The 20,188-nt window shown below is 35.5% G+C and overlaps 1 protein-coding gene across 1 annotated transcript in view; it reads left to right on the top strand.

Moving 5' to 3' along the window:
- Window positions 1–20,188, top strand: part of LAMA2 (laminin subunit alpha 2) — a 615,841-nt gene that overhangs the window by 175,415 nt on the left and 420,238 nt on the right.

The raw sequence follows: 20,188 nt of genomic DNA on the forward strand, positions 1-20,188 counted from the left end.
GAAAATGAAGATTAAGGTTCTAAAACAACTCGCTGGAAAAAATGATTTATTATAAACTTGTTTACTCTATACATCAAATACCTGGGGTTTTAACAAGTCTTATATTTCAATCCAAATATTCCTAATAACATAGAGCTTTGACAAAATAATACCTTATAATTGAAATGAAATTTGTACTGGATGATTGGATTGAAAGCCATAATTCCATATTATACTATTTAAGTGTATAAGTATGTAAGAGTTCTTGGTAATTCCTTTCTAAATTTTCATTACTTTTTGAGCACCTATGTGGTGACTGGGATACAATAGGTGCCCAATAAATATCTGTTGAATAGATGGACAGCTTTGCTGAGTCTTTCTGTTTCTGAGCTTTCTTCTTTATGTTATTAAAACATTACTTTCTTGGGGCGCTTGGGTGGCTCAGTCAGTTGAGCGGCCGACTTCGGCTCAGGTCGTGATCTCGCGGTCTGTGAGTTCGAGCCCCGCGTTGGGCTCTGTGCTGACAGCTCAGAGCCTGGAGCCTGTTTCAGAATCTGTGTCTCCCTCTCTCTGACCCTCCCCCGTTCATGCTCTGTCTCTCTCTGTCTCAAAAATAAATAAACGTTAAAAAAAATTTAAAAAAAACATTACTTTCTTAATTATATTATTCCTTCCTCTTTAATAGGATTGTGTAAATTATTCCTGTCTCAGGAATAGCATAAATTGCTAAGCCAACCTCCTAGACTTAACTTTTCAGTAATCTAAATCTTATAAACATCCATAAAACTTTGGATGTAATGCTTTACTTTTCCCGTAGGAGCCTATTTTCAAGTTTCTGAAAAGGTTTAGTTTCAACAAAAAACACTTGTATCTATTGATTACAAAATGTGGGGATTCTTTTTGAAGAATGCAGTTCCAGCAGATGCTATTGTAAATCATAAAAATAAGACTCTTATGTAAAGTCCTAAATTTGGCTATATTCTCAGTTCCCTGAGAATAGTCTTTATACCTGTTGGAATACTGCCTATATTGACTAGCTTTAATTCCTTTAAAATGTTCAGTTCCAAAATAATTTGTGAACAACTTGCTGCTATAAAGGTACAATTCATCGAACATCTTTATATCTTTTTCTTTATCTCCTTAAATCATTACATTTTACTCCTTCCAGTATGGTTTAAAATGACTACTTTTTAATTTAATTCTTGAAACATTTGATTTTTCCGTTGGTACTTTGTTTTATTTTCATACACATCATGGGATTTTTATCTAGGTATCATAGCAAGTATAGCTATATTTATCAATTCTTTTCTCATGAACTAACTTTTAGATAGAGACTTTGCTTTATTGTCTTACAAAATTTTGCTAACAGCATTAACATTTGGGTTTATTTCTTTCATTTCTCTTCTGTACATACACATGCCAACACCTAAGCGCACCTACAAATATAAATGCATTTTTAAAAAGTTTTTATTTAAATTCCAGTTAGTTAACATACAGTCTAATATTAGTTTCAGGTGTGCAATACACAGATTCAGCACTTCCGTACAACACCTGGTGCTCATCACAAGTTCACTACTTAATCCCCATCACCGATTTCACCCATCCCCCTACCCATCTCCATTCTGAGAACAATCAGTTTGTTCTGTATTGTTGAGTCTGGTTTTTTTGGTTTGCCTCTCTCTCTCTCTCTCTCTGTCTCTGTCTTTCTCTCTCTCTCTCTCTGTCTCTGTCTTTCTCTCTCTCTCTGTCTCTCTCTCTCTCTTTGCTCATTTGTCTTATTAAATTTCACATATGAGTGAAAATATACGGTATTTGTCTTTCTCTTACTGACTTATTTCACTTAGCCGAATCCTCTCTAGCTCCATCCATGTCATTCCAAATGGCAAGATTTCATTGTGCGCGCGCGCGCACACACACACACACACACACACATACACATACACATTCCACATCTTCTTTACCCATTCATTGGTTGATGGATACTTGGGTTGTTTCCATAATTTGTCTATTGTAGATAAAGCTGCTATAAACATCAGGGTGCATGTGTCCCTTTGAATTAGTATTTTTGTATTCTTTGGGTAAATATTTAGTAGTGTAATTGCTGCTTTGTAGCACAGTTCTATTTTTAACTTTTTGTGGAACCTCCATACCCTTTCCACAGTGACTGCACCACCTTGCATTCACACCAACAGTGCAGGAGGGCTCCCCTTTCTCCACATCCTCACCAACACTGTTGTTTCTTGTGTTATTGATTTTAGCCATTTTATGGATGTGAGGTGATATCCCATTGTAGTTTTTATTTGTATTTCCTTGATGCTGAGTGATGTTGACTATCTTTTCATATGTCTGTTGGCCATCTATATGACTTCTTTGGAAAAGTGTCTATTCATATACTCTGCTTCTTTTTAAATTGGATTATTCAGGTTTTGGGTGTTGAGTTTTTTTTTTTATCTTTATTTTTTTTATCTTTATTTTTTTTTATCTTTTTTTTAATCTTTATTTCTAGACTGTATGTGTGAGTGGGGGAGGAACAGAGAGAGGGAGACACAGAATCAAAACAGGCTCTAGGCTCTGAGCTGTCAGCACAGAGTCTGATGAGGAGCTCAAACCCATGGACCATGAGATCCTGACCTGAGCTGAAGTCAGACACCCACTGACTGAGCCACCCAGGTGCCCCTAGGTGTTGAATTTTATAAATTCTTTATATATTTTGGATACTACACATGCATTTTAAATTGGTAGCATACTGTATATAAAGTTGTATGTCCTTTTCAACTGTGTTTTGTTAACTGGATATTATGAACATCTTCATGTAAGTATATAGTCTTTGAAATTTAGTTATTTAAAAATTAAATCTCAAACATCTGGTCTCACAGATCATGTTCCTGCTTCCAGACCTCCTTGAAGTTGTGGACTCTCTGAAATTCAAGGGTAATAAGTGAGACAGAACACCTAGCAGGATCTCAGGAAATACCATTGACTATATGGTACCTGCCAATATCATGGGAGCAAGCAATATGATCTTTCAAAACAAGGAACAAATCAATAATTAAATAAATTTAAATATGCATTCTACTATTGCATTATTTGTGCTCCCTTTTCTTCATTATCTTTTCATTACAATAATCCAAACCAAACCAAAGAATCCAAAATCAAATAAGCTGTTGGCTGGTGAATTATAATGATAGATGGGAGTTCAGACTCAAGTAGCCTTTACTCTCAATGAGAAGATATTTATTGTCTAATCTAATTGTTTTTGTCTGTCTCTCTCTTTCAGTCAAAACTTTCAAAATAGATTCTCTTGCCAACTTGCTAAGCAATATTCTTTCCCTTGAAAAGTAGCAACTTAGATCTTGTGTATCAGCTGGGAAATGGAGGAAAGTGTTGCTACTGATTATAATAACAAATATTTAATGAGCGCGCAACATGGGCTGGACATTTCTCTAGTTCTTCACAGATACTATGTTTTATATTCCTCACAACTTTGTGATGGAAGTGTATTGTTATTTCCATTGTCCAGATGGGGAAAACATGAGGCATAGAAAGGTTATGAAACTTTCCCAAATGGCAAGAGCCTGTTTATCCATATACTGAATCTCTCAATCAGCAACTCCACTTGAACATCTAATGAAGCATCACATATTTTATAGCTCAAAACAGCAGTCTTAATGATTTCCTACATGCACCTTCTCGGTAAAGCGCCACTCTGAATCCAGTTATTGAAGTAAATAAATAAAAATAAACAAAAGCTGTGGGAGTTATCTTTGATTATTCTTTTCCCTTCATATCCCTTATTCAGGTTCCCTAAACTTGACCTACAAAATATATATTGAACCTGACCACTTATTATCTGCACTTTTCCCACAACATTTATTCTTACTGGGACTGCTAGAATAGTCCCCTGAATACTCTCTTTGCTTCCATATTCCCTCTTCGTAGCCTACTTACTAAACAGAAGCCACAATACTCTTTTCATTAAATTTTTTTTTAAATATTTATTATTTTTGAGAGACAGAGACAGACAGAGACAGAGCATGGGTGATGGGGGAGAAGAGAAAGAGGGAGACACAGAATCCGAACAGGCTCCAGGCTCCGAGCTGTCAGCACAGAGCCTGATGTGGGGCTCGAACCCATGAACCATGAGATCATGACCTGAACCGAAGTCAGATGTTTAACCAACTGAGCCACTCAGGCACCCTACACAATAATCTTTTAAAAATATGCATTGGATCTCTAAGCCTCTTTGCTCAAAATCCTTCAATGGCTTCCTGACATACATAGACTAACATCCATGCTCCTGGCCACTCCTGGCCCTTGTGTGCTTCTCCAACATCCTAGCTCACCACGGTCTCTTGCTCCTATTTTATTCTAGTCACATTGCCCTTCTTGAGATGAATCATGCTTATCCTTGCACCAGGCTCTTTATACTTGCTATTTCCTCTGCCTTAAATACCCTTTCCCAAGATCTTAACATAGCTTCATCCCTCATGTCACTGAGATCTCGATGCAAATTTCATCTTCTCAGAACACCCTTCCCTGATCACCATCTATTGTAGAAACCGCTACCTAAAATTGTAATATCTATTCACTTACCTTGTTGTTACAATGGGGGACCTGGCAAATATTTAACAACTGCCTCTCGAGAAGATAAAAATAAAAAGCTATGATTTGTAGTCTCAGCCAATTTCCATGCTATAAAAACGTCCATCAGGACTGATTTAAAGCTACCAACATGATGTCATATTGAATCAGGAATTGGGAAGAAAGGCATACAATTGGATTTTTTAAATTGAAATGTATTTGAAATGTAACATTGTGAAAATGTAAGGTATACAGCATGTTAATTTGACACATTTATATTTTGCAATATAATTGCCACTGTGGTGACAGTTAATGTCTCTATCACATTACATAATTATTTCTTTTTAGTGGCTAGAATAATTAAATTCTAGTCTCTTAGCAAGTTTGATAATTATAATATATTATTGTCTGAATTTACTGAACTATTCATTAGATCTCTAGGGTTTATTTACTACTCAGTTCAGGTTTGTACCTCAATACATTTGACCCACTATCATCCTCTGGTAACCATCATTTTACTCTCTGTTTTTAGGAGTTTGGCTTTTTTAGATTTTACATATAAGTGATATCATCACTTGTCTTATCTTTGTCTGTATGACTTATTTCACTTAACATAATTGGTCAAGTTTCATCTGTGTTGTTGCAAATGACTGTATATCCTTATTTCTCATGGTTGAATAATATACAATTGTGTGTGTGTGTGTGTGTGTGTGTATACATTCATACATTTATGGGCACTTAGGTTGTTTCCATGTTGGCTGTTGTGAATAATCCTATACTGGTAATCCACTTATTTCCTTGATATCTTGTTTTCAATTCCTTTGGGTATATTCCCAGAAGTGGAGTTGCTGGGTCATATGGTAGATCTATTTTAATTTTCTGAGGAACCTCCATACTATTTTTCACTGTCGCTGAACAAATTTACATTCCCACCACTAGTGTCTAAGTGTTCCCTTTTCTCTATATCCTCACCAACAGTTGGCTTTTGAAAGCTAATGCAAGCTGGATTCAGCACATCACTGGTGTACTGCCTGTTTTTCAGAATATAATCTCCGTGAAAGAGCAATGTTGTTATCTTCACGTCTGTATTTGAACACTTAGTTTAAAGGTTGGCCCAATAAATAATGTGTTACTCAATAAGATATGAAGAATATATGAGTCAACAAACTAATTAGTATAACACTTTGTGGGCCTTTAAAATATGTACATAAGTGCAGAATTGTAGAATCTATAATAGGAAACTTGGGGGGAAAGGTGAGAGTGTTGCTAGTCAAAGCAAATTTGACTGCGGGTACAGCTGTCCTTCCCATCCTTCTTAATCAAGAAACCACCCCAATCCCTGTTTGAATATTCTCTTTCAAACCTTTCTAAAGAGATTACTGAGAATGTAGACATAAATGTATTTTGTTCATATTTAAATAACTTCATTTATGTTTAGTCTGCAAAAATTGATTTGAAGTTATTCCAGTATGTTGTGTACCTTAAGCATTTGATGCATGTCTAAAGTGTTCTTCACGTCAAGAATATCTACGATTCAAATTATGACCTTCTTTTGGTTTCTGTTATCATTTTAAAGTGACCTAGACACACAAAAAATCAGATTCAAGAATTTTCACTTCTCTGATGACACTTGATAGTATATTGTGCCGAGGAGAGCAAGCAACGGAAGAAGGGTCTCCTTCACACAAAACGTGTGTAAAGTTGTTTCCAAAAAGCATCTGTATTTACTACCTGCTGTTTATGGCTACTAATCGCACTACTGATCTTATATTCGATGCAGTAAGGAAGAAGCCTCCATTCTTCATACCTCTTGTAATGCTTTCCTAATAGCTGCCGCTACTTGGCAACAATCCACAGCATGTTTAGGTTTAACAGAATCTTGGCTTCATAATGAAGCACATCATTAAACTGTTGTTTATAGTGTCTCTTTTTACAGTCATTCATCCATATATATTTATAGTGTAATTGTATGGATGCTCTGCTGTCATCATTCCCTGCTGTGCAGATCGATTAAATTTATACTGTCAGATTGTACTACTGATGACCTTGCAGCTTTACCAATTAATGTTGAGTAATGATAGTCAATCAAACTGCTCAAGAAGCCCTATGGGTTATGATGTATGTCTCGAGTGTCACACATGAGATAGAGCTTGATTCCATATTGGTGAATACCATGTCTGTTTCCCACAGATGTCTTGCTCTTTACGATTCATTTCTAGACATTGTGATTAAATGTTCTATTGGATAGCGACTTGAAAATCAGAATACAATGACAACATTTTGTTATACTTTAAATGGAAGTGTGTGTGGGTTTTTTCTAGTGGAGGATTTTTATAAATTAATCATGTTAAGAGCTAGTAGACTGTTCCCAGGAGGACATTGGTTCTATACAGTGTCCAAAATTATTTGTTCTTTTTCAGGGCAACTATAACCATGACTTTTTGTGATATCCATAACCTGTTTAATTGGAAGTATTTAAGTGTTAAAAATTATCCTATGTCACTTCTTAAGTTTTTTGGTGTTGTTGTTTTTTTCCCTCCTATACCATGGGTCCTAATTTGACTAGCCTTGGTTTTCTCTGGTGGTAAGGGCTTTTTTATTTTGTTTTGTTTTTCTAAAGAGCTTTTTATTTTGATGCAGCCAATTAACTAGTCCTACACGGAGAGCTTTGGGAAGTCCATAAGCAGTCAAACTTGACTAGAGAGCAAAACACTTCCTTGTGAAGGCAGCATAAGAGAAGACAGTAAAATTCTCCATGTGTCGTCTGTGTATGCTGTGGATCCTTTTGGAGCTTTGGAAATCCAGCTGTCAGCACTTCTTAAATCATTTTTTTTTTAAATTTTTTTTTCCACGTTTATTCATTTTTGGGACAGAAAGAGACAGAGCACGAACGGGGGAGGGGCAGAGAGAGAGGGAGACACAGAAACGGAAACAGGCTCCAGGCTCTGAGCCATCAGCCCAGAGCCCGACGCGGGGCTCGAACTCACGGACCGCGAGATCGTGACCTGGCTGAAGTCGGACGCTCAACCGACTGCGCCACCCAGGCGCCCCTTAAATCATTTTTGACTTGACATCATGAAAGTTATATTATGATTTGGTGTATTTCTAACTCAAAAAGAACCGGGAGAAATCTAGACAGAATAGAAAAAGTGAAGAATTTGCAGGGTGGCTCTTGTAAGAACTTTATCATATGTCCTCTTAAAATGGTAGCCTTTCAGACATATTTATCATAACTTTTTGGCACTCAGTCTTTAGAAAATGTCTGTATAGTTATATGAGTGTCATCTCCTACCCTTAGTTTTAAATCGCAGCCAGAATGACATCAGGCTCTGCGGCTTTCTCATTTCTCATTTCTTTAAACTTCTTCACACTTCACTGGCAAGTGAGGTAACCTCTTTAAAATTTGAGGTGAAGGCCAGCTTGACAAACTTTGGCAGAATCCTCTCTTTTCCAGATTCTCATTTCAGAGGGAGAATATGTGATTCAGACATATTTAAGATAGTTTTCTTGTCAATATCATCTTGTGACACCTCTCTGTAAATGAGGCGGGATGTGTCATCTTCACATACTAATGTTGCATGACAGTTGGGTAGGTTCACCGTGTAGAAATCACCTCCGGGTCTCTTGAATCATTTCAGAGGTGCAATTCTATTTTTGATCACCTATTCAATGGAATTAAGGGAAATTATTAAGAATCTACTACATGTAAGGCATTAAGAGACATTTATAAACTATTCTGTAGTTATTACTATTAGCAACTTGTAACTCAGTTTTAAAATATGGGCAAGGCTTCTTTACAAAGCAAAGTTAAATTATCATAAGAAATATTGAGTTATTTTGAAATATAAAATGGGACTTGAGAGTGTGGGTAGATTAGAAATTGAGATGTGGGAAATATCTATATAAATGAGTTAGTTGAAATATTCTTAGACTAGAAGGTATTATTTTGCAAAAAGCGAAATTAGGCAACCTGGATTTATAAACTTTATAATTTACTACTCATGTAAAGTGGAACAAGTTACTTAGTGTATTGGTTTTCCATTACTGCCATAACACAAAGTTAGTGTCTTAAAACAACACAAATTTATTATCTTACAGTTTAATGGGTTAGAAGTCTGAGATGATCCTTACTGAATTAAAATCTAGATGTTGGCAAGGTTGCATTCATTTCTGGAGACTCCAGAGGAGAATCCATTTCCTTGATTTTTTCTAGCTTCCACGGGTCATCTGTATTCCTTAGCTCATGGCCCCTTCCTCCATCTTCAGAGCCAGAATTGGGTTGAGTCCTTCTCATATCCCATCACTCTGCCTTTCTGTTTTGCTTTCCTTTTCTATTTTTAAGGACCCTTATGATTACATTGGGCCCACATTGCCATCTCAAGGTCTTTAATTACATTCTATCTGCTATATATTTTTTTTCCATGTTAAGGATTAAAATGTGGATATCTTTGAGGGGCCATTATTCTTTCTACCACATCTGCCACATCTCTCATTTTAATTTTTAAAATTTTTATTTATTTAGGGAGACAGAGAGAGTGAGTGGGAGAGGGGCAAAGAGAGAGGGAGAGACAGAGAATCCCAGGCAGGCTTTGTGCTCTCAGCACAGTGCCCGATACAGGTCATGAGATCATGACCTGAGCCAAAATCAAGAAATGAAGGATCGAATGCTTAACCAACTGAGCCACCCAGGCACCCCTCTCATTTTAATTTTCTAATTGGTTCCTACCTAGCTCACAGCGTTCTTGTTTGTGGAAACCAGCTTCTGCATGCCAAAGTGCCTGGCAAATGCTGTGCTTTAAATAAAATGTAACTTTCCCCAAGAAAAAGATTTTTCAGAAGTAGAACATTGGAACACCCTTTTGTTAAGGAAACTTGAATTAAAAAGAACCACAGCAGGTGTACCAATACAGGGTTTGGAGAGAAATTCAGGGCATGCTGTCTTCAGAACACACTTTCTGTCTTCATTCCCTCCTGTCCTATTGTTTACTTTCCATTTTAGGTGAAAAGCTGTTTCAGGAAAACATGGCTTTTTATAATCCCTAAATTATAAATAGTGTAAATAACTTTTCTTACCCCAAAGATAAAGAGAGTTTCCAAAAGGGGGGAGAACAGCACAGTCAAAAGCTGTAGAGACTGCAAAGGAGATGAGGATGAGGAAAAAAATATGAATTTTTCATCCAGGTTTCTGGTAACTCCTCTGAAAGTGATAAAAGTAGGTGGGCTGTAAGGGGTTAAACAGAGAATGGGTGGTAAGGTTATAAACAACAGAGGGTACAGATTGCTCTTGAGAAAGTCCTTAGAGAAAAACAAGAAAGTGGGGCAGTATATAAACATGAAAACAGTTCTTTCTATTTTCATTTGTAATAGCTAAAATTGAGTAAGTGTTAAGTGACTCTGATCTGTTGAAAGAATTCATGAACCAAGATCAGAAAGTTTTATTCTGTCTTTGATTTGTTATTCTACACTGTTAACGTTGTATTTCTGACTCTTCTCATCACTACAAATCTTTGCTATTATTCCCCAAATGCTTTGAACTAGTGTGATTCATTCATGTCTGCAATGTCATAAATTGGAGAATGCGTAGGTTCTTCTTACCCTGATAGTGATAGAAGCACAAAAACAAAGACAATGCTGGGTATTTCTCAAGGGTGAATAATTTTTAGAAGGCAAGCTTTAAACTGTCACATTTCTGATTGTCTGTGATTCACACCAATATTGTGCTCTGTGATGGCTTCATTGAAAGGACTGTCGTGTTCTATGGGGGACTCAGCCTACCTGCTCTTTTACCAGTAGCTGGTGTGAAAGCCTTGCTGTGCCAATGGCTTGTTCACAGGAGGCAGGTCAATCTTTTGAAACCATAGATTGTTTCAGATAAGAGAAAAATATGTGAGGAGAGAAGCGATGTCAAGGGCAGTGCTGAAGAGCAAGAAAATGCTTGTCTGAGTTTTACCTGCAGCTAACATTGTTAACAATGATAGCAACTTAATGAAGCATGAAGTACTAACAGCATTAATAAGCTTGGGGAGGACCTTATTCATTCCAATTTGCATTCCGTTCACTTGTGTTGCTAGTTTTCTTAAGACTGAAGTAAAATTTTGATACCTTCTGGGCCACCAATGCCTTTTAGAATTGATAATTAAGCTGAAAGAATTATTAAGATCTACTTATTGAGCTCAGGATGCAGTGTATTCACAGAATGAAGCAGAGTTAACCATTTATCATGATAATAAAGTACATTAAACATTTGATCAGTAAGAGCAAGCACTACATTACCAGTAGTAGTAAGATCATTGTGTATAAGAGAATCATTTATTAAAATAAGATGCATTAGTAACACTTTAAATTGTGATTATAAAAATTTCCCAACATACCTCCAAAGAATTGTATAAGGAAGAATATCACAGACCTAGATGTACCCGACACTCACCTGGAAGAATGAACTCATGGACTTTCTTCTGTCACTTCTATACTTATCCATATCCTATCCTGCCCTCCAGATCAATTAGAAGCAAATTCTAATCATATCATTTTCTCTGTATAAATATTTTAATATGTATCTCTGAAGGACACAATTCTTTTTTAATTTTTTTTTGCATTTGTATTTATTTTTGAGAGACAGAGCACAAGTGGGGGAGGGGCAGGGAGAGAATGAGACAAAGAATCCAAAGCTGGCTCCAGGCTCTGAGCTGTCAGCACAGAGTCAGATGCGGGGCTCGAACTCACAAACTGTGAGATCGTGACCTGGCCAAAGTCGGATGCTTAACCAACTGAGCCACCCAGGCGCCCCGGATGCAATTCTTTTGTAAATAAAATCATTGTCACAACTAAAAATTAATACTATTACTACTACTTTAATACTAACAAATATCCAGTCAGTTCAAATTTATCACATTTGCCTCCAAGTTTCTTTTATCAGCTATTTGGTTGAATCAGGGTGCATCTGAAGTCACATACTGCATTTGATACGTCTCTTAAGTCTCTGTTAATCTGTAACCTCATTATTTTTTATTTCCTTGCAATTTCTTTCTTCCTTTTAAAATTGAAGTGTAATTAACATACAGCGTTATGTTAGTTCCAGGTGTACAAAATAATGGATTCAGCAATTCTATACATTACTCAGTGCTCATCAAAATAAGTATACTCTTGATCACCGTTCTCTATTTCACTTCTACCCCACTCACCTCCCTTCTAGCAACTACCAGTTTGTTCTCTGTATGTAAGGGTCTGTTTCTTTTGTCTCATTTTCTTTGTTTGTCTATTTGTTTCTTAAATTCCACATGAGTGAAATCATATGGTATTTGTTTCTCTTTGACTTATTTCACTTAGCATTATACTTCTAATTCCATCCATGTTGTTGCAAATGGCAAGATCTCATTCTCTTTTGTGGCTGAATAACATTCCATTGTGTGTGTGTGTGTGTGTGTGTGTGTGTGTGTGTGTGTGTGTGTAATCTTCTTTATCATCTTCTTTCATCTATGGATGGATACTTCAGTTGCTTCTATATCTTGGTTATTATAAACAAAGATCTAATAAACATAATGTTTTCATTTTCAAATTATGTTTTTGAATTAGTGTTTTCATTTTTCTTTGGGTAAATACATAGTAATGGTATTCCTGGATCATATAGTAATTTTTTTTTTAATTTTTGAGAAACTTCTATACTGTTTCCTACAGTGGCTGCACCAATTAGCATTTTCACCAGAAGTGCACAAGGATTCATTTTTCTCTACAGTCTTGTTGACATTTATGATTTCCTATGTTGTTGATTTTAGTCATTCTGACAGATGTGAGGGGATATTTCATTGTGTTTTTGAGTTGCATTTCTCTCATTATTAGTGATGTTGAGATCTTTTTCAGTGTCAGTTGGCCATCTGTATGTCTGTATTCTTTGGAAAAATGTCTACTCAGGTCTTCAGGCCATTTTAATTGTATTATTACTATTGTCATATTATTATTATTATTATTATTATTATTGGTATTGAGTTATAGAAGTTCTTTATATTTTGGATATTAACTCCTTATCAGATATGTCATTTACAAATATCTTCTCCTACTCAGTAGGTTACTTTTTGTTTTGTTCACAGTTTCCTTTGCTGACCAAAAGCTTTTAATTTTGGTGAAATCACAATAGTTTAATTTTTCTTTTCCTTTCTTTTCTTTTCTTTTCTTCTCTTTTCTGTTTTCTTTCCTTTCCTTTCTTTTTCTTTTCTTGAGGAGATATATCTAGAAAAATGTTTCAACAGGTGAGGTCACAGAAATTACTACCTATGTTTTCTTCTAGGAGTTTTATCAGGTCTCAGATTTAGGTTTTTAATCCAAATGGAATTTATTTTTGTGTGTGGGTAAGGAGGTTGTCCAGTTTCCCTCTTTTGCATGTAGTTGTTCAGTTTCTCAAGACCATTTATTAAAGAGACTGTCTTTTCCCCATTGTATATTTTTGCTTCCTTTGTCCTACACTATTTGACCAAATAGGTGTGGGTATATTTTTAGACTCTCTATGCTATTCTCTTGATCCATATGTCTATATTTGTGCCATTACCCTACTGTTTCAACTGCTACAGTTTTGTAGTATACCTTGAAATCTGGCATTATAATACCTTCAGTTTGGTTCTTTTTCAAGGTTTCTTTGCTTCTGGGTCTTTTGCGTTTCTGTGTAAATTTTAGGATTATTTATTCCAGTTCTGTGAAAAGTGCTGTTGAAATTTTGATAGGGATTGCACTAAATATGTAGATTGCTTTGGGTCGTATGGGCATTTTAACAATATTTATTCTTCCATGGAATATCTTTGTTTTTGTTATCCCATCATAGTAAATAGTAGTAAATAGCAGTATCCTGTATAACTGCAGTTTTCTCCATGTTGCTTTTTTTATTTAATAATATATCCCTCTATTTATTGCTCTTCCATGTCAGGTTTCCTTGGCTATTATTGCTAATTAATTCTTCCAAATCAACTTTATAATCAACTTGTCCATTTCTAGGAGAAAAAAAAACAAAAAAACAAAAAAACAAAACAAACAAAACAACAACAACAAAACCCACACACAAATCAAAAAAAACCCTGATTTTTTAATGGCAAAATGGAATTTCTTTACATATATATATTAACTTAGGAAGAGCTGAAAAGTAACTCTTGTTATTTTCCAGAACTAAAAGTTGAGATTTTTCTTTTTGCAGAAAGAGGTAGAGAAGCCCTTCAAATACTTTCCCGTGGACTGTTAAGCATTGATTAAAACCCCTTTAAAAAACAATTTCAGCATATAATTGAACATTTTATCTTCAAGGGATTACCATTAATCATTTGGCTAGATTATTATTTCTTAGAAATTTGGAGTGGTTGCATAATTCATTTTCAAATGTATAAATTTCTCATGAGTTTAAGGTTAGTATAAAAAAGGCTGTTTTAGTTGAGGATACAGTGTTTCTGTTTCTCTTACAACACACGAAGCACTTACCCTGAGTTGAAATCACACATTTTCTTACCTGTAACACATTACATTGACGCTCAGCTATTGTAGTATACACTTGGAGTGGGGCATGTCAAGTAGAATAAATGGGCTGCCTAGGACAACTAAGTGACAATTGCAAATCCTTTTAGAATGTAAATGATTGTAAATGAACTTGTCTGAATGGAAGTATAAGCAGACAAGGGGGCAATCCTTCTGGACTTCCTACCATGTTATTCTAGGTTTAGTGAAGTTTGTGCAAATTTATAGGAAACATAAAACCCAGAAAGTAACAATTGGAGGTATTTCTACTAACCTGAAAATAATTGGAGGTTAATTTTTTTTTTAAGTTAGAGCATCATTTAAATGCTTTTACTGTTGGAATTTGATTTAAACAAGGTCTAGTAATAAATAGTATTATCAAAATCTGTAGAAAAATCTCTTCAGAGCATTTTCAAGATTATAATGAGCCACTTCTCCGTGATTGCCCAGAAATTTTTGCTGGAGAATAAGAACTTGGTTATATGTGGTTTGATGAGAGCTGGTCTTTGAGTGAATCTTATGTTGTACTCAGACTTTCGATGAATTCCCTGCATTTGGCCCCTCTTCTCACCCCTGCTTCTTATCTGACCAGCCTCTGTGAGGTCCTCCTGAGCTTCTTCAGGGCTACAGACACTCTGAGTACTTAAGGCCATGACCTCTGCTCTCCCTCATCAGCCAAGTATCATGGACCTTCCAGATAAAAGATGAACTCTTCTTGGAACACCTGGGTGGCTCAGTCGGTTAAGCGTCCAACTTCGGCTCAGGTCATGATCTGGTGGTTCATGGGTTCAAGCCCTGTGTCAGGCTCTGTGCTGACAGCTCAGATCCTGAAGTCTGCTTCGGATTCTGTGTCTCCCTCTCTCTCTGCCCCACCCCTGCTCGTGCTCTATGTCACTCTCTGTCTCTCTGTCTCTCTCCCTCTCAGAAATAAGTAAACACTAAAAAAAAATAAAAAGAAAAGGTGAACTCTTCTTATCCATGTATTTTGGCTCTTATTGGGTTCTATTTTATTTCTTTTTCTCTCTTTTGAGGTCTCAGGTGAAAGAGCAGATGATCACGTGAACTATACCCATCAGCTCAAACATATATATTATGTGCATATCTATACAGCTTCCCAGATTATTCCAGTGGAACTGAGCCTGGAAACACCTGATTCCTAAAGCCCTTTCTGGTTCTCAAAATGTGTAATCTCATTGTTTTCTGAATGCTAATATACCTGTATGGATAAGTGAGAGAATTTGACAAACTTACTAGTAGAACTAAGAATACAGATGAGTTTTTAAAATGTATTAGAGTTGGCATCACACCATGTAGAAATTTTAACATCCATAACATTGGCAAGAGCGGGTGCTATAATAATGCAAAGCCTCCTCATAATTAAGCAGTTTTGCTATATAAACAACTGTTTGCTATAGGAAGTCCACAGACAGCAATGTTGGGAGGGAGGTAGAGCCCAACAGTGAGAAGAATTTAGATGACCACATGTTGTTCTCTTGAGAGATTAGGAAAGAAAAAATGGAAGAGAGTAATTTAAGTCAAGTCCTATGAGAAGGATGAAGTTTCATCTTCCATAGAGAGTAACCTTTGTTAATATTTTTATGGCTTTCATGTGGATCAGGTCTATTGGAAACTAAGGTTCTATGGCTTTGCTACATCATTAAGGAGCCATACTTTGACCTAGCTCTCTTAACTATGTGCCAGTGTCACTCAAAAGTCTCAGTGAAATCCACAAAATTCAGTACTCTTTGGTAGCATTTTCCTAGATCTGTGATGCTTCTGAACACAAAGAAACTGGAATACAGTGGATTCCTGAGAGTTATAGAAGAGAATAATTTTTAAAAATCCAGACCTAACAATTCATGTGTTAGAAATTGGTTGTAGATGTCAGACTTATCCACATAGGTTATAGGTGAGCTAAGATATTCAGCCCAGGGCACGAGCTAGAATAGCGAGGGTTACTAGGTTGCTCACTTTAGGCTGTGAGGTCTCCTCTTTTACCCCAGTACTGTTACAGTATTATCTTCTCTCAGCCATGATGGGCAAAACATCACTGCATATGTTCCTTGTTATTTTGGAACTGAAGGATTCTTCAGAAGATTCTGTTCACCAATTCCAATTCTCTAAATGAGATCAAGTTTTTAATACTATACACATTAAAGAAAGAACATCTAATTTAATGCTGCATCCGTGTCGTAATTACATGATATTTTCCTAGGTGATATCTGAATGGAATATGAAATAGAAAGTTGTCTTTGTTCCAGTAAAATGTCCAACATTTGATGTTATTTCAAAAGTTATTTGGATTTTTTGCAAGCCATGAAGTTTGTAAAAAAATGCCCGTGACAGAGGGAAAAAAATTGCGGTATTGTGTCTCACTAAGGTTCATCGAAGCCCGGCTGTCACAGAGTTTTTGTACTTCCTCTAATGAGGTGTTTGCTTTCCTTGTTGCACACCACAGATTAGGGTTTTGTTCATCTTTAAAAAAAGGTTTTGTAATTACTGATTTTGACAAGTCTTTATACTGGAAAACAAGACATAGTTAATAAAAGTGGCATAGGTACATTAGAAAATTATTCTATTAGGGTCATTAAAATGTTGTACTTAGAACATCACTGTTAAAATTTCCACAGTCATTCTCTGATGCCTTCAAAGAATACTACTATTCATTGTGTTTTTCAATAATGCTGTCTACCACATTTTTAAAAGTTTATTCAAAATACTACATGCAAGCTAATTTAATTAATTTTGCATGAAATGTGAAAGAATCCATAGAAAGTAAATGAAAGAGGGATATTGTTTTGAAATGGGACTCCTCCAATGTTCTCTAAGGCAGTGGCTGCTTTTCCATGTCACTAAATGCTGGCTGTTGTATTGAATTATAGAAAGAATCTGTGGGGTTTCTAGTATAACTTTGTTTCATGGATTTCATCTACTATTCCAGAACCAACGCAGAAGCTCCTAAGTCATAAATCCACATTGTTGTGCTAGGAGAATTTGGACTCTTTCCATATTTGCTTGATGATCTGCTTTCTAAACAAAATTCTTTATCTATAATTTCCGTGTATATTTTTCTTATCGGGCACCTATGATCTCTAATTGTGCTTTGCTATTCCTCTTTTTGTTTTCCATTTAAAAAAAATACATGTGTGCAATTTTTTTTCCTGAATACTAATTTAAAATATTTACATAGATTCTTTTTCCAAAGAACATGCTGTGTTTTGTTTTCATCATTTCACTATGTCTTCCATGGTTTTGACTTTGGAAAATAAACATTGGGGAACAGAGGGTAAAAGAGTTGAAGCAATTTCCTTAGTTCATAGAGGCATAACATAATGAATACCCAAGTAACGTATGTCTTAGTTCTTGCAAGTGAAAAAATACTCTAGTGTTGACTGGGAATCAAGATCTAACAGATAAAAAAAAAGTGTTAAGCTAGTAGAAGTAACATGGTAGCATGTTACAGTGACTCTGGTTATGCAAATGAAAGTAATTAATATTGAATGCCCACTATTTCAAGAGTTATAAGGATTTTAGCATCTTTCAAGATATAAAAGCTATAGTCTCTGACCTTTCGGAGATCACAATTTAGTTATTTTAATTATTTTTCATCATTTTACAGACCTTGCTGTGAATAATTTAGAGTTACGAGAAATTAAGATCAGTGCTTTATGCTTATAGTAGAAAGAACTATCTCTGTGTTATATCAGATTAATCAATTGGTATGTTCCTCAATGAATTTATTTATAAAAAAATTCCATGTGCATGGATTGTTGAATACAGAATGTCTAAGAGAAATACTTCCTCATGAATAACACCAAAAACAATGCAGAAACCATAAATATCTTGGATAACAATTAATAGAGTATGTTTCTTCTTACTCCTACTCTTATTTTTTTTTGATACTTTTTGATTAATTGTTCTTTATTTTAAAAATATCTATTAAAGGGGTGCCTGGGTGGCTCATTCGGTTAAGCGTCCGACTTCGGCTCAGGTCATGATCTGACGGTCCGTGAGTTTGAGCCCCGCGTCGGGCTCTGTGCTGACAACTCAGAGCCTGGAGCCTGCTTCGGATTCTGTGTATCCCTCTCTCTCTGACCCTCCCCCACTCATGCTCTCTCTCTGTCTCAAAAATAAACAAACATTAAAAAAATTGAAAATATCTATTAAAAACTAAGACATTTATGTTAATACAATTAATATAGCAAGATATTGGATGAATAGTAAAATCTCTTCTCCTTCTCGACTCCTTATCCTCAAACCCCAGAGGTGAATAGCTTTAACATGTATATGTATACCTTCCCCAAAATGTCAAAGCACATATGCACATACGTGGATATGTGTCTATTTGCACTTATACTTACCTATATACCTTTGTAAATTTATATTTATAAGCTTATATTTATAAATTCATACTATTTATGAATTTATATTTACACATTCATAATATTTTCCACTTGGAGTGATAGTAAAGCAGAACTGCCAAAGCCCCAACCAATGACAGCAGATGTCTTGGCTGTTCCTTGCTACACTGAGGTTAACTAGATGGTCTCAGGGGAGAGGAGGCATTTGGGAGGCTTGGGCAGCAGCGATTTACCAACAAGTACAGAAGTATTTCAGAATTTTAATAACTAGTTTTTCCACAACTGTGCCTAAAAGGCCAATACCGGTCCTACTTTCAATCATTTGATGGCTTGTGTTTCTCCTCTGAGCACACCTGTGCCCATGTTCTCATAAACATCACAAAAGACCAGCATCAGCACTATTCATGTTGTCCCCTTCTATTTTTAAAACTTTTCATATTTTTAAGTTCATCTCTTTAGAGTTGCCTATGGACACTGTACATGCATTCATGAAGGGCTCATGTCAAAACTATGAAGCAGACGAAGTTTATTTCTAGAACATTTCTTTCAGAATTTCCTCTGTGTTCCCTCTGTAGTCCGGTGGGCCCTTAGTCACATTTTTGTGGGCCCGTCCTCCCACTTGTACCATTCCAGTGATTCTAATTCCTCAGAGCTTAGAGTTTTCAGTCTCCCCATATACCATAGTATTTACTAAGCAGAAACATATCATGTTGCTTTATTATTAGTATACTTTTTATGTGTCTCATTATTACAATATATTATCAACCCATGAATGGTAGGACTGTAATTTAAACTAGCTTATATCTATCTTTCTACCCAGGGCATTGCATATAAATGTCACTCAATAATGTTTGTGCATTATTCTTTTGGACTTCATTGGTTATGCACCTTCTCAAAACATCTAGAACGCTTACTTTTTATGCCTTCATACTTTATGTAGATTTCAAAATAAAGGTTTGCCACAATCCCCTCAATTGTCACCCTGTTGATATGTAGTAACTTCATGTCTTTCTTTATCTTCCTTTTTTAAGATACATGTTTACTTCTTGTTCAGAAAGTATAGTCACCCTTTATTTAATTTTATTTCAATCAGTTGTCTGCAGGTCCCAGAATTTCTTCTCCATTATTTTCTCTTTGGGTGTTGTAAAGTAATCGACATTTATTGAGTATTTACAAGTCCTTTTCCAGGTACTTTTTATACATTATCTCATTGAATCCACATTGTCTGTCAGTACTGTGCTTATTATTAACCCTAATTTGTAGGAAAGGAAGCTAAAAGTTGGGAAAGTAAAATCATCTGCCCAAGGTCACATAAATACTGAGAATACAATTTGAACACAAGTCTATGCCTCTGAAGCTCTTTGTTATTTTTGCTCATCATACTAATTCCACCTACATGGTACTTTTCTGAGGATTAGCTGATATAAGTAAGTATATTTTCTAAACAATCCAACACTTACCCACACATGGAGTTTCGGACTCATACTTTATATCCTCTAATACAGTAGGGTGAGTAAATTGGTGTTTAATGAATGCTTTAGGTGATCATGATTATAATGGAATTTAAAAAATCAGATGAAATGATGTCAATTATTTGTTAGAGAACTAAAATCTAATCTTAACCCATTTCTTTTAAAGTCACGGCTGTCAAGATGAAACACGGTATTTTAGAAAAAAGGTATTAAACATGAGCATGTAACAGTAAAATCATTTCAGAGAACATAATAGGGTTATAGAATAAAATCTGAAATAAAACTTACTGTAGCATTAAGCTCTACATT

Source organism: Lynx canadensis, chromosome B2 (genome assembly GCF_007474595.2).
Source record: "Lynx canadensis isolate LIC74 chromosome B2, mLynCan4.pri.v2, whole genome shotgun sequence".
In the NCBI taxonomy this organism is placed as follows: domain Eukaryota; kingdom Metazoa; phylum Chordata; class Mammalia; order Carnivora; family Felidae; genus Lynx; species Lynx canadensis.